The sequence below is a fragment of the Chelonoidis abingdonii genome, chromosome 12 (assembly GCF_003597395.2).
Source record: "Chelonoidis abingdonii isolate Lonesome George chromosome 12, CheloAbing_2.0, whole genome shotgun sequence".
Taxonomy (NCBI): domain Eukaryota; kingdom Metazoa; phylum Chordata; order Testudines; family Testudinidae; genus Chelonoidis; species Chelonoidis abingdonii.
In genome coordinates, this window is record NC_133780.1 from 3,107,173 (window position 1) to 3,113,172 (window position 6,000).

Here is a 6,000-nt window from a genome sequence, read left to right on the forward strand (position 1 = left end):
GGGACTGGCCCAAGTCACTAGCACCGTCCCAGCCACCCTGTCGTTTTTTTGCATGCTAGCTCCAGGGAAGTCTTTGCACAAGCAGCCCTAAGTGGGAGCACAGCCTGTCAATGAACTACTCTCCTGCACGTGCCTCCAACTGTTCTTCAAACCTCCAGGCTCATTGACTAGAAGCTGGTGAGAAAAGGTCACACACACACTCCCCCCACCCCCCCCGGCAGTGAAGTTTTTCTTTCCATTGCAGAAGACCTTTCCAGCCCACCTACTGCTCTGAATGTGGTGCTACTCCCCGGTGACCTACCCTGAGGTTTAGAACCCAGCATCAAAACAGCTGGCGAACGTGGCTGTGAAAAGTGATTAATAGTTTCATAGATTTAAAGGTCATTAGAGCGTCTTGTCTACCACCAGAGAACAGCAGTAGTGCAGATGTCGAGTCCACAGCAGCTATTTGAGTTAGAGCAGGGGTCCTCAAACTGGGGGTCGGGCCTCCTCAGAGGGCTGCAAAGTCATTACATCGAGGGGTCATGAGCTGTCAGCCTCCACCCCAAACCCAGCATTTATAATAGTGTGAATTATAAAAAGAAGTGTTTTAATTTGTGAAGGGGGGTCACACTCAGAGGCTTGCCGTGTGAAAGGGGTCCTCACATAACAGAGCGCTTCACTGCTCATCCCCAAAATCAGTCAGAGACCACTTAATATGCAAGCACCAGTGTCCACCACCATGTCAGTTCCCACCACCATATACATATAGTCCATTCCAGCCACTCCCTGGGAGACACCTAGCTTCTTCAGCCACTTGAACACTGCCACTACAAGCAGCTCCAGCTCCAGCTCCAGCTCCAGCTCCAGCTCCAGCTCCAGCTCCAGCTCCAGCTCCAGCTCCAGCTCCAGCTCCAGCTCCAGCTCCAGCTCCTCCCCCTCCCTTTCCTGTCCCACCTTCTGGTTCCTTCCTGCCAGTTTTATATAGCCTCCCGGCTAACAAGACCTGCAAGTGTTTTTCCCTAAGCCCTTTGGCCAGCCACACCCAGCCAGTACCAATTAATACCCCTTAATTGGAGCTAGGCTAACAGATGCCTGGCCAGAACTGTTTGGGCCAGCACCCTATTACACTGGGGGGGAGGGATAGCTCAGTGGCTTGAACATTAGGCTGCTAAACTCAGGGTTGTGAGCTCAATCCTTGAGGGGGCCACTTAGGGATCTTATGCAAAAATCAGTACTTGGTCCTGCTAGTGAAGGCAGGGGGTTGGACTCAATAACCATTCAGGGTCCCTTCCAGTTCTAGGAGATATGATATCTCCATTTTAAAAAAAGCAGTCTAGCTCATTGGTTCTCAAAGTTTTACATTGGGATGTCTCTTTTCAAAAGTTTAATGATCCTTGACAATACTTCCCTCCGTGGTATATAGATGTATCGCACAACGACAGGCCCCTATAGACTTGTCAAAAGTGAAAGTGTTAAGCATTTTGGGGTTGAAAAAAAATGGCCTTTTCAAAACCAGATCTTTCCACCCAGAAATGTATTGAGGGTTTTTGGGAAAACAAAATATTTACTTATTTTTCCTCTCCCCCATCCCCCTTTTTCCTCTCCTCTTGTTTTTTTCCAGTGGCAAAAGAAAAAAGATCAGAGGGATGAGTGGAAAGAAGAAAAAAATCCACACAATCCTCTCCCTGAAAAAATGGGGAAAAAATTGAAAATGAAAAAGTTCTAAAAAATTTCTGATGACAATTTCCACTCAAAAAAAATTGAATAGATGAAACATTGAAAAACTTCCAACTGAAGCAGGGTCCATTGATTCTAAGGCCAATTGGCTCTGCTGTGATCATCGAGCCCAGGGATTGTCAATTATTTTTTGTCCACATCCCAATTTCTTGGTCATTGTCTAGCCAAGGTCCAGACCCCAGAGAAAATAAAACACCCCAACAACAATGATAATAAATAAGTAAAAAACAAAAAGATTTCAGGGTCCATTCAAAGGCATCTGGTGGTCTGGATTTGGTCCGCGGTCAGGCTACCCCTGACCTATGTAACACAAGCCATAGAACTCCCCAGAGTTAGTTCCTGTTTGAACTACAGCCGGGCTTTCAGAAAAAGAACCAGCCTTGATTCAAGAACGTGGAAGCTTTCGTCCATTTTTCAACCAGCTATAAGCTCTTATCATGCAATCCAGTCCTTGCCCCCATTGCATTATGGATCATTTTTGCTCAGGATTGTGGGAGAAATCCCTCTGACCCGGGGAATTGTGGGAAGAGGGAATAATCCCCATGGCTGCATGGAAGATTCCCACCAGGATTTCTTATTACGTTACCGTAGCACCAGCATGGTCCCATTGCTGCTCTACATACAAATGCTAAGCAACCTTCTGTGAGCGGTTCTCAACCTGCAACCCACGGGCTGCTTACGGTCCAATCAGCACACAGCTGTGGCCCATGTGACAGCCTCAGGGCCATACATGCAGTATATATACACAGTGTGGATGGGATTGCGGCCACATAACACACAGAGAGCTGTGTATGCATCCACTATAGTAAATAGGTTGAGAACTACTTCTGTCCTGAAGAGCTTGCAACTAAATAGACAAGACAGTGTGTGGGAGAGGAAACAGAACTGAACTGACTTGCTAAAAGTGACCCAGATGGCAGAACTAGGACACAAATCTAAGTCCGGTGAATTCGTCCGGTGCTGCCATACCCATTGGACCACATTGCTGCTATGTTAGGCGCTTATCCATCGATGAGACAGCCGCGCAGACCAGGGAGTATTTGAGAGCCCACTGCACGGCATACGTTCTGCAGCAGACTGAGCAGAGATTCGGGGAAGCAGAGAATGTGCTTCGGCCCCGGAAGAGAGCTGTGGACCAAGAAAGAAGGCGGGCTGGTCTGCACTGAAAACTTATGGCAGCATCGGTGCATGTCTCAGGGGGGAAATCCAGGCCCCTGAGAGATGCAGCTGTACCAACCTAACCCCTAGAGTTGACAGTGCTAGGTCCACAGAAGAATTCAACAGTCCTACGTACCACGTCCCGGGAGAACCCCTCCTGTTGCCATAGTGAGAGTCCAGTGTTTTAACTGTAGCCATCACAGGGCTGTGTGAATGTCCCACTGTTAGGTACTGTGAAAGACCCAAACCAGTGGGGTACAGGGGTCTGGTGTAGGGCAAATATACTGGTTACTGGATGAGTAGTTTTCTGTTCCCCAAGTGACCAGAGCAGGGGCTGCACTAGAGTGATCAGGAACCTGCTGTTTTAGGCGTGATTCACCCATGCACCCAAAATCACGTCTTTGAGCTCACTCCAGTCAGGAGAGGAGCAGAGAAGAGGAAGTCGCGTGAGCAGAGCTGAGAGGGAGAGTGTTGTTTTGGTGCGGGACTAAGGAGTACAGCGTATCAGACACCAGGAGGAAGATCCTGTCGGGACGATTAAAGAAGTGTTTGGAGGGAGGCAGGGGAAGCTTCGCGCCAGGAGGCACTCTTAGACAGCGCTGCGAATTCCACAGCCTTGGGCTGATTACAGATGTAGAGGTTCCGGGTTCCCCCCAAACCTCCCAACTCCTGATCAGACACAAGAGAAGTTGGCCCAGACTGTGGGGAAGATCACTGAGGTGAGCAAATCTGCCAATAAGCGCAGGACCCACCAAGGTAGAGGAGGAACTTTGTCACAGTACGCAGACAAAACGGGGGCTGCTGAAACCAGCCTCCGGGGGATCAGGGTTTGCAAACTGAGCTGCAGCAGGTCACATCTCTGCAAGCAGCCTGGCCCACAGGAAACCATCTTCGGGCAAGAACGCCGCTGCTAGCTGAGCAGCCTGAGCAGCCCTTTGCACCCACAGGTTTTCATCTTCTGTTCATCAGTCCACACCCCTGCACTGTCCCTGCCGCGTCTTACTTCCTCAGCTGCTGAGATTCCTACAGTATCACAGACCAGGGCTGCCTGCTGCTGGGGGGCAGGGCTGCAAAGCGATTTGCTGTAGGCGTGTCATAGTCGGCTGGGCCCACTAGACTGACGTTCTGTATAAGATGTCCCGAGATAACCCGTACCTGCCCATAGTTTGGGGAACAAAGCAAGGGCGGCGGCTTCAGCAGATGTTACTGAGCATGCGGGAGTGTGCACAGAACAAGCCAAGCAGCAAATCTGGAGGGAGGGGGCACATGACCCCCCCCCACACATGTACCACAGTTACCAACTTTCCCGTGGTAAATAAGCACCCTGACTCTCACAATCAGCCCAAAATCAAGCTAATCCCATTTCAAAATAAGGCCAAAACAACCCAAACCCTAAGAACCCCAACACTCTGTGTGACTAGATCCCCGCAGAGTGCAGGCTGGGACTGGGGTGGGCCTGCTGGGCACCCTTGGCTCTCTCCCCTGCTGGCCCCTTGTCCCCAATGCTCCCCCTTTCCCCTGCTCCACCCCCCCTTGCCCCTGCTTCCCAGGAGCTGGTCCAAAAAAAAAAAACCATGCATCCCTGACCATCTTGGCTAACAGCCATTGATGGACCTGTCCTCCGTGAATGTATCTAATTCTTTTATTCACACCCCTAACTGATGTAGCTAGATCAACTCTGGCTTTTACGAGCTAGTCGACACTTCTCAGAGCTAACCTGCAGCTGAGCCGCTGGAGCACATCAGGGCAGACATTTACTACATTGATAGGACAGGTTCTTCCTCCTTTCTGAGCACAGTAGCTAGGTCAGTGGACAAATGCTTCCATCAACTAGTTAAATCTGTCAAATTGCTCTCTCCGTGAACAAAGGAGGCATCTAGCTGGGAATAGTGACCAGATACACAGAATACAAGGGTTAAATACAATCATAGCTGCTTATGGTTACACACGTGGTTGTGTATTTTATTACAACTCTGGCCACACTCCCGCCATTGGTGCATAGTCAGATCCTGCCCCTTAGGGGTGACAAGCAGATAAAACAGTGACTGAATTCTGCAATGATTCTCTCCAGCGGAGTAAAACTGAATTGTCTTGCTCTGAGTTTTGTGCTATACAACGTGCTTAGTGAATTTTCTTGTCACTTTAGCATGCAGCTGGGGATGGGGAGGAGGGCAGGGGATGGAGAAATGGAACGACATTCACTGGAATTATGAAATGACACCACTATAAATAGCAGACCTTTTTAAACTTTTTTTGGTCTAATATTTTTTTCCAGTGAAGAAAGATTTTCAACCCAAACAAGTATGTTCAAAGCAAATTTTTGCTTTGGTTAAAATTTGCTGGGTTTCTGTTGAAACGACAGAAAACAAAAGCCAAACAGTTTCCCACAAAAGTTATTTTTTTCCCCCTTGAAAAAGTGGAAATCAGACATTTTTTAGGAAAAAAATTCCATTTTCAATACAAAAAATATTCAGGTTTTGTAAACTGAAGAGCATCATTTTTTTTTCTGAAAACAGAAAATACTTTTACAGAAAAAATTCTGTTCCTGAGCACAACAGGGCCCTGATCTCAGCTGGGCAGCAACTGTCTCTCCCTGTGTGTCTGTGCAGCGCCTGGCACAATGGGGCCCTGATCTCAGCTGGGGCAGAGACTGTCTCTCCCTGTGTGTCTGTGCAGCGCCCGGCACAATAGGGCCCTGATCTCAGCTGGGGCAAGGACTGTCTCTCCCTGTGTGTCCGTGGAGCGCCCGGCACAACGGGGCCCTGATCTCAGCTGGGGCAGGGACTGTCTCTCTCTGTGTGTCTGTGGAGCACCCGGCACAACGGGGCCCTGATCTCAGCTGGGGCAGGGACTGTCTCTCTCTGTGTGTCCGTGGAGCGCCCGGCACAATGGGGCCCTGATCTTAGCCAGGGCAGGGACTGTCTCTCCCTGTGTGTCTGTGCAGCGCCCGACACAATAGGGCCCTGATCTCAGCTGGCTTCACATTAAAGCAGGTGCTGAAATCCTACTGATTCAATATTAGGCATATACTTAGACACTTTACTGAGTAACTGGACTCAAGCACTTGAGATTGTGGTAGAACTGGGAATAGAACCGAGAACTTCGCATTGTTCTCTTTATCCA